Source organism: Schistocerca serialis, chromosome 3 (assembly GCF_023864345.2).
Source record: "Schistocerca serialis cubense isolate TAMUIC-IGC-003099 chromosome 3, iqSchSeri2.2, whole genome shotgun sequence".
NCBI lineage: Eukaryota > Metazoa > Arthropoda > Insecta > Orthoptera > Acrididae > Schistocerca > Schistocerca serialis.
Genome location: NC_064640.1, coordinates 856,730,561 through 856,740,100, shown reverse-complemented (window position 1 = coordinate 856,740,100; position 9,540 = coordinate 856,730,561). Strand labels below are relative to the sequence as shown.

General features: G+C 45.3%; 1 pseudogene; it reads left to right on the top strand.

The window, feature by feature from the left end:
* The first annotated feature begins 1,221 nt into the window (after positions 1-1,221).
* On the top strand, positions 1,222-1,339 carry LOC126471811 (5S ribosomal RNA; annotated as a pseudogene).
* The last annotated feature ends 8,201 nt before the right edge of the window (positions 1,340-9,540 follow it).

Here is a 9,540-nt window from a genome sequence, read left to right as displayed (position 1 = left end):
TGCAAGAAAAATTAATCTTACACCCAACAAATGTAAGAGGACCAGTAAGTAGTTGTTGTTGAGACACTTCATTAGGAGCCATATCAAAACTGCTGACTGTCTTGTACACTGGCATTCTTGAACGACGAATATATCTTCTTCTGCTATATGGCATGGCTGTGTGCTGCGTGCGGCTGCCTCGAGTCGAATGAGCATGCTGTTGCCTCACGAGCGAGATATACAGTCCCCTGACGTCATAGCGATAAGCTTATCAGGGCGTGGCAGAGGAAGTTGCGCCGCGCTAGAGAGCAATGGCGGACCGGAAGGGACCCTTTCCAGCGGATCGCGCTTAATTAAAACTCAGCGCGATCCTCCGCGGCGCCTCGTGCTGCGGCTAAGTCCCGTTCAAGGTCACCCGCCAAGATGGCGGCGCACACAGCCATTATGGCTTATACTGAAGGTCACAACAGTAACAATAACAACGACAACGACAACGTCTCGTTACCATAATACACCATTGCTTTTTGGTATCCACTTTCGCTGCGTCTGCGGGACTCTGCCTCTGTATTTCTCACTGAACTTCGTTTATATGCAGTGCCATGTCCACTTGTCCGTTTCCTCATTGTTGCCTTTTATGTTCCCGCTCGGCGACCTGGACAGCTCCAGACTGTTTGGTCCAGCCTCATCGGGTTTCTCTTGAGTCGTTCCCGATATTCAGTATAATCTCGGTCACAATACATAAAAGTCCAACGTCTAGAGTACTACACCACCTCGCTCGGTTAGAAAACTTGAGGTTGTCAACTCCAGCGGTAGGTGGATATGTAGACCCTATACCATACTATGCGCGTAAACATCTCTTAGAGAGAGGAATGATTGGAATTATTAAGCAGTAAGCTCACAGAGTGACTGTCAGTCATGAGTATCATGGGGAGAGACAGAGCACACCATGACCTACAATAGGATTAACTGTCGCTTTCAATTCAGATGTGAGGAAAGTTAATAAGTTTTAAGCCTAATAAATAAAAGTAACTTCACAATTAGCATCGCTCTTGTGGAGACTTTATATTTCTGAATACAAACGTGTGTCTTTAACATGAGTTTCTTGGAAACAAAGGCACTTGGGCTAATCACGCATGTTGATAACGTTTCTCTGTTTCTTCTTCCCTGTCGACATGGCTACCAGAAAAAAACGTGGAGCAATAGATGGGTTTTGAGATTTCGTTCTCTGCGTCGAGCTATAGAGGCAACAGCCTTGCCGCAGTGGACACACCGGTTCCCGTGAGATCACCGAAGTTAAGCGCTGTTGGGCGTGGCCGGCACTTGGATGGGTGACCATCCAGGCCTCCATGCGCTGTTGCCATCTTTCGGGGTGCTCTCAGCCGCGTGATGCCAATTGAGGAGCTACTCGACCGAATAGTAGCTGCTTCGGTCAAGAATACCATCATAACGACTGGGATAGCGGTGTGCTGACCCCACGCCCCTCCTATCCGCATCATCCTCGGAGGATGACACGGCGGTCGGATGGTCCCGGTAGGCCACTCGTGGCCTGAAGACGGAGTGAGTGCGTTGAGCTATAGAAGCAGAACAAGGTACATAGGATACACAGCTCGTTACAGAGAATCTTTTGGGTTTCTCAATATATTCCAGTTGTTTTCATCATAACGATCTCCTAAATAGTTTGGATAATTCATCATGTAGACTGACAAATATTGGTTTACAAGTGCAATAGTAATCCCGAGAAACAAGGGTGAATCGTAGGACACGTTGGTCTGGAGACTTAAGGAGGCAGTCCAGCTGCCGACTGGAAAGTGTTCCTACCTTCATGCTAATTCGCACTTTCCTTCCGCAGGAAATGAATGTTGTCTCAGGCATATCTGTTTATGGTAAGTCACTGTACCAAATATATATACAGTTCAGTGTTCTGTCGGTATAATTTATGAAGGACAAAATGAAATCCACTGCCGGTACACAGCTAAACCTGCTGTAAGACAACAAGGCGTTCGCCGAGAAACGGATCATTGTTATGAACAGTGTCACACGCTTTCACTGGCGGAGGTGTTTGCTAATTGTCCAATGCTGTTGGCAGACAATAGGAGAAAGGAAAACTGTATGCCACCACCTTGCCAGCCCCTGCTTCCCTATTCCTAGTCATGAAAATGTCTGTCACGACTGGGGTTCAGATTCGCTGCATCCAAGGCGAACGCCACTGTATTAGTGTGCGTTAGTGATTTCAATTAAAAATTCAAAATGGTTCAAATGGCTCTGAGCACTATGGGACTCAACTGCTGAGGTCATTAGTCCCCTAGAACTTAGAACTAGTTAAACCTAACTAACCTAAGGACATCACAAACGTCCATGCCCGAGGCAGGATTCGAACCTGCGACCGCAGCGGTCTTGCGGTTCCAGACTGCAGCGCCTTTAACCGCACGGCCACTTCGGCCGGCTGATTTCAATTACTTATCATATTTGTCACGTTATTGTCATAGACTATCAGTAATCACACTACTTTTAACTATAAGCTTTATTGCAGTAACGCTCACATAAACAGATTATTCACTATACTATAATAATGCCGTGTGGCTAGGGCCTCCTGTCGGGTAGACCGTTCGCCTGGTGCAAGTCTTTAGAGTTGACGCCACTGCGGCGACTTGTGTGCCGATGGGGATGAAATGATGATGATAAGGACAACACAACAGCCAGTCCCTGAGCGGAGAAAATCTCCGACCCAGCCGGGAATCGAACCCGGGCCGTTAGATATGACATTCCGTCGCGCTGACCACTCAGCTACCAGGGGCTGACATTCACTATACTGGTTTTGACTAATTGGTCCTCATGAACAGCCTAGAAATACTGTGCCAGAAAAAAATTAGTACACCCATTTAGAGGCTTCCAATTCACACAAGAGTTATTGTTGCAACAATGCGGATGGAGTACATGAAATGGCGTGCGGGGTAGTCGTGCGGTCTATGGCGCCTTGACACGGTTCGCGCGGCTGCCCCGTCGGACGTTAGAGTCCTCCCTCGGGCATGGGTGTGTGTGTTTTCCTTAGAGTAAATTATTTCAAGTTAGATTAAGTAGTGTGTAAGCCTAGGGACCGATGACCTCAGCAGTTTGGTCCCATGCGAACTCACCACAGATTTCCAGTACATGAAATGATTACAAATGGCTCAAATGGCTCTGAGCACTATGAGACTTAACAGCTGAGGTCATCAGTCCCCTAGAACTTATAACTACTTAAACCTAACTAACCTAAGGATATCACACACATCCATGCCCGAGGCAGGATTCGAACCTGCGACCGTAGCGGTCGCGCGGTGCCAGACTGAAGCGCCTAGAACCGCTCGGCCACATGAAATGATAACACTTACAGATCAATAGCACCAAATGATACCAGATATCGAACCATGATGACACACCCATATTAGTACATGGATAGCTTCCACTGGCGCCTATGCAGGCGCTAACTCTGGAATTCAGTCGATCGTGCAGAGGGCGAATACTGTCTTGGGATATGTTACACGAGTGCTCGAGCGGTTCACGTAGTTCTGTACGAGTTGTTGGTTGACGAGTCGCACGAGTCACTTCTCATCCCATCATATCCACACATGCTCGTTTAGAGACAAGTCCGAAGATCGTGCTGGCCAGGGAAGATGCTGCACGTTTTGCAGAGCACGTTGAGTTTCACGGGCGGTATAAGGGCGTGTTGCACAATACATCACTTTCCTGTTGCAAGAACGGCAAAGGAATTAGTGTGACAACAATCTGCATGTACCGAGCGCTGGTTAGCTTCCGCTCCAGAAACACCAAAGGTGGACGAGAGTTGTAGTTCATCACACCCCGAACCATAAGGCCTGGGATAGGGCGAGTGTGTCTTGGACGAATGCACTCTACGAGACAGCGCTCATCAAGTCTATGTCGTACGTGCAAACGACCATCACTTGCGTCCAGGCGGAATCTGCTGTAATCGCTGAAGACCACGGTGCGCCATTCCAAGTGATCCTCTGACGGCACCAGTTGGGGATGTGCACGTTGATGCTGTGGTGTGAGTGCCGACAGTCCCACTGCTAGTAACCAGTCCGCAACAGTTCATGTTGGCACGTCTGGGCTCACAAGCCCTCTTATCTGTGCTATGGCAGCTGTACGATCTGCCACTGTTGCCCTTACAATATGACGACCCTGGCGGGCATCTGTGCTGCGTGGACTTCCAGAAACTCGTCTACGGACGTGATATTGTTCATATGACCACTGATACCAGCATCACTGCACAGCTGACCCAGCACACCCAACTTGTGTGGCAGTTCTCCGAAAGCACCATCCGCAACGTGCAAGGCCACATAATTTGTTTCCATTCGAGCTCACTCAGTTGGCTGTAGGAAGCACGAGTGCGTCTCCGTCGTGTGGTTACGTGCTTAATTCATACGTTTGCGCCGGCCGCTGTGGCTGAGCGGTTCTAGGCACTTCAGTCCGGAACCGCGCTGCTGCGACGGTCGCAGGTTAGAATCCTGCCTCGGACATGGATGTGTGTGATGATGTCCTTAGGATAGTTAGGTTTAAGTAGTCCTAAGTTCTAGGGGACTGATGACCTCAGATGTTAAGTCCCATGGTGCATAGAGCCATCTGAAGCATACATTTGCACCGCGCTGTGCCATCTGGCTATGAATATTCCATGTTAAAGGGTAGACACAGATGGCGGCCTTGTAGCTATGCCACTACGCAGTCTGTTGGAGGATGACGTTGAAGACATTATCAGTACATTTACTATCCTCCAGGTGGGATGTGCTGTCATCGGATCAAAATCGACGTGATCTTTCCAGATGTAGTAATTTTTATCTCCAGTTGTGTATTTCTTGGAGAATGACTGTGTCAAAGCAGGCTAAGAGTCAACATTTCCTTGAGACTGGAAAGACGGGAAAGTTGCACAGGTCACACCAATATTCAAGAAAGGTGGTAGGAGTAATCCACTAAATTACAGGCCCATATCGTTAACGTCGGTATGCAGCCGGAATTTTGAACATAAATTGTGTTCGAACATTATGAATTACCTCGAAGAAAACGGTCTATTGACACACAGTCAACATGGCTTTAGAAAACATCGTTCCTGTGAACCACAACTAGCTCTTTAGTCACATGAAGTGTTGAATGCCATTTACAAGGGATTTCAGATCGAGTCCGTATTTCTGGATTTCCGGAAGGCTTTTGACACTGTACCAAACAAGCGGTTCGTAGAGAAATTTTGTGCTTATGGAATATTGTCTCAGTTATATGACTGGATTTGTGATTACCTGTTAGAGAGGTCACAGTTCGTAGTAACTGACTGAAGGTGATCGAGTAAAACAGAAGTGATTTCTGGCGTATCCCGAGGTAGTGTTATAGGCCCTTTGCTGTTCCCTATCTATATAACCGATTTGGGAGATAATCTGAGCAGCCGTCTTCGGTTGTTTGCAGGTGACGCTGTCGCTAATCGACTAATAAAATCATCAGAAGATCAAAACAAACTGCAAAACGATTTAGAAGAAATATCGGAATGGTGCGAAAAGTGGCAGTTAACCCTAAATAACGAAAAGTGTGAGGTCATCCACATGAGTGCTAAAAGGAACATCGGCTACACGATAAATCAGACTAATCTAAAAGCCGTAAATTCAACTAAATACCTAGGTATTACAATTACGAACAACTTAAATTGGAAGGAACTCACAGAAAATGTGGTGTGGAAGACTAACCAAAAACTGCTTTTTATTGGCAGGACACTTAAAAAATGTAACAGACCTATTAAGGAGACTGCCCTCTTTTAGAATACAGCCGCGCGGTGTGGGATTCTTACCATATAGGACTGACGGAGTACATCGAAAAAGTTCAAAGACAGGCAGCACATTTTGTATCATCGTGAAATATGGGAGAGTGTGTCACAGAAATGATACAGGATTTGGGCTGGACATCATTAAAAGAAAGGAGTTTTTCGTTGCGACGGAATCTTCTCAAGAAATTCCAATCACTAACTTTCTCCTCCGAATGCGAAAATATTTTGTTGCCACCGACCTTCATAGGGAGGAACGATCACCACGATAAAATAAGGGAAATCAGAGCTCGTACGGAAAGATATAGGTGTTCATTCTTTCCGCGTGCTATACGAGATTGGAATAATAGAGAATAGTGAAGGTGGTTCGATGAACCCTCTGTCAGGCACTTCAATGTGATTTGCAGAGTATCCATGTAGATGTAGATGTAGAGACCACTACTAGGCGACCAACGACTAATGGTAAGTCTGTCGAAACCGGTATAGCCATTAAATAATCTATGTAAATATTGACTAAATTAACTTTACAGCTCGGCTCGTGAGGCGTGTGAGGCTGTAAGCTCCCCCCGTGTTGTTAAATTCTGAACACGTATGAAAATGTCTATGGAAAGTTGCACTGTTTGAAACTCTCTTATAACTGGAAGTTTAGACCCATGAAATTTTATTAAATGCGATCTGGAGAATAAATTCACAAGGAGAAAACTTATTTTGCGCAATATGCTGATCTGTGGGCAGAAATGAACTTTAATAAACAAACATCGTATCTTAATATTGTTCATCTTAAAGACCAGAGGCATATGTTAAGGTAAGCGTATAAATATTTTAACACACAGCCACTAACATAAGGAAAATAATCCACATCAATGTGTCCCGGGTGTCAAGCTCCCATGGCCTTGGGAACCAATCAAGGCCAAAACAGTCAAACAAATAAAATTATCCGGACCTTAAACATGGTTCAAATGGCTCTGAGCATTATGGGACTTAACATCTGAGGTCATCAGTCCACTAGAACTTAGAACTACTTAAACCTAACTAACCTAAGGACATCACACACATCCATGCCCGCGGCAGGATTCGAACCTGCGACCGTAGCGGTCGCGCGGGTCCAGATATCCGGAGGTTAAGTCATGGTCTTACTTTAAAAATGGCAACACCAGATTCCCTACTCCGCTTATCCGTGTTACTGTACATCCTCCAAAACGTTGCTTTCATAAGGCGGTAAACACCGGTCACGTGCCTCTCGGTGCACCACTAATATATAAACTGCACCACTTACTATAAAAACCGGCGAGAGTGGTAACGCCTCCTTAATTTTCGATTTTCTTAACGTTGGCCTTAGTACGATAAATGTGAACGATTTGACATAGATAATCGTTGATATGGTGTCTCTCCAAGCCCTTTGTAATATCCTTGAAATGTTATGGAATGGCTCAGTGCAGTCGGTCAGACCCGTACATATGTTTACGAACTAATCATGCACGCACAGACAGCTGTAGTAATCGGTGTGTACCACCTTACAGAAGCAACGGTGTGTGGTAGCCTGGAAAAGCAGAGCAGGGAATCTGGCGTTGTCATTTTTAAAATAAGACGTGGACTTCATGTTCAGATAATTTTATTTGTTTTTATGTTTTGACATCGAGTGCTTTTGAAGTGAATTTTATGTAGGATTAACTTAGACAGACAGATAATGGGAGCTTGACTCACGAAGTGCGCTGCTGCGAATTATGTTCCTAATGCTAGTGACTGTATGCTAAAATATTTATAACAAAAACTTGTACCAGGAAGTTCAAAATCTGACCTACATAAGATGTAAATGCCACTATCTTATAGACAAAGGCATGCGCAATAAATATACACGGCACAGTCTGTTATCTTAACACTTCTCCACACAGGGCCTGAAATTACAATGTACTGAAATAAACACTGAATGGAATGAAATTTTCACTCTGGAATGGAGGGTGCGCTGATATAAAACTTCCTGGCAAATTAAGACTGTGCGCCGGACCAATTCTTTAATTCGGGACCTTCGTCTTTAGAGGGCAAGTGCTCTACCGACTTTTTTTGTTTTTTTGGCATTTTGTTCGTTATTGTTCGTTGTGTTTAGTTGTAGCGGACGTCACATGACATCCGTTGAAGTTAGTTGTTGATCCGTTCACTCAGTTTTTATTTTTTTATTTTTTTTATTTTTTATTTTTTATTTTTTTATTACAGATCCCAGCCAGCTCTCTGACCGAACACGCCAGCAACTCTCCTCACAGTTGTACTTCCGTCAGTACCACATCTGCTACTTTCCACACTTCACAGAAGCTCCCCTGCGATCCTCGAAACACTAGCACTCCTGGAAGAAAGCATATTGCAGAGACATGGTTTAGCCGCAGCCTGGGGGAAGTTTCCAGAATAAAATTTTCACTGTGCAGCCGAGAGTGCGCTGATATGAAAGTAGCTCGTCTGAATAAACGTGTTTAATGAGTCGTTTCATCATAGCAGAATTTCAACTATCAGTTTAACAGTGACAAGTAGATGTAAATAAATTCGGAGAGACTGTACCCAAGTTATTGATTATTTCGAATCAAGACCCAACACACAGGAAAAGGAAGACTAAAATTATTCATACATGAACGACATGGTGTTCTATGCCACCATAAGCCGCTCAAGAATCCTACGAAAATTTTAAGAACAGTTAAACTGAGTGGAAATGTGATTTATTTAGCTCGACTACGATTCGGATGTATTGCCGAGAAACCGATTTCTGGCCCACATTAATTGAGACTGAATACCTCACAGTAAAAAACGTGTTGAATCCTATCATTTGTAATGGCTCGTTACAAACCGGAGATCGTTGCACTGAATTGATACGCTAAGCTGAGGCGCGCTGGGTCTTACCTCACCGGAACTCGTAGCTCATAGCAACAGTACGCAGAAAGCAATATCTCTGACATGGGCACCGCACTTACACGGAGGGTTCCAAATGATTGGAAAAGAGCACAGGTAATCCCAGTCTTCAAGAAGGGTCGTCGAGCAGATGCGCAAAACTATAGACCTATATCTCTGACATCGATCTGTTGTAGAATTTTAGAACATGTTTTTTGCTCGAGTATCATGTCGTTTTTGGAAACCCAGAATCTACTATGTAGGAATCAACATGGATTCCGGAAACAGCGATCGTGTGAGACCCAACTCGCTTTATTTGTTCATGAGACCCAGAAAATATTAGATACAGGCTCCCAGGTAGATGCTATTTTCCTTGACTTCCGGAAGGCGTTCGATACAGTTCCGCACTGTCGCCTGATAAACAAAGTAAGAGCCTACGGAATATCAGACCAGCTGTGTGGCTGGATTGAAGAGTTTATAGCAAACAGAACACAGCATGTTGTTATCAATGGAGAGACGTCTACAGACGTTAAAGTAACCTCTGGTGTGCCACAGGGGAGTGTTATGGGACCATTGCTTTTCACAATATACACTCCTGGAAATGGAAAAAAAGAACACATTGACACCGGTGTGTCAGACCCACCATACTTGCTCCGGACACTGCGAGAAGGCTGTACAAGCAATGATCACACGCACGGCACAGCGGACACACCAGGAACCGCGGTGTTGGCCGTCGAATGGCGCTAGCTGCGCAGCATTTGTGCACCGCCGCCGTCAGTGTCAGCCAGTTTGCCGTGGCATACGGAGCTCCATCGCAGTCTTTAACACTGGTAGCATGCCTCGACATCGTGGACGTGAACCGTATGTGCAGTTGACGAACTTTGAGCGAGGGCGTA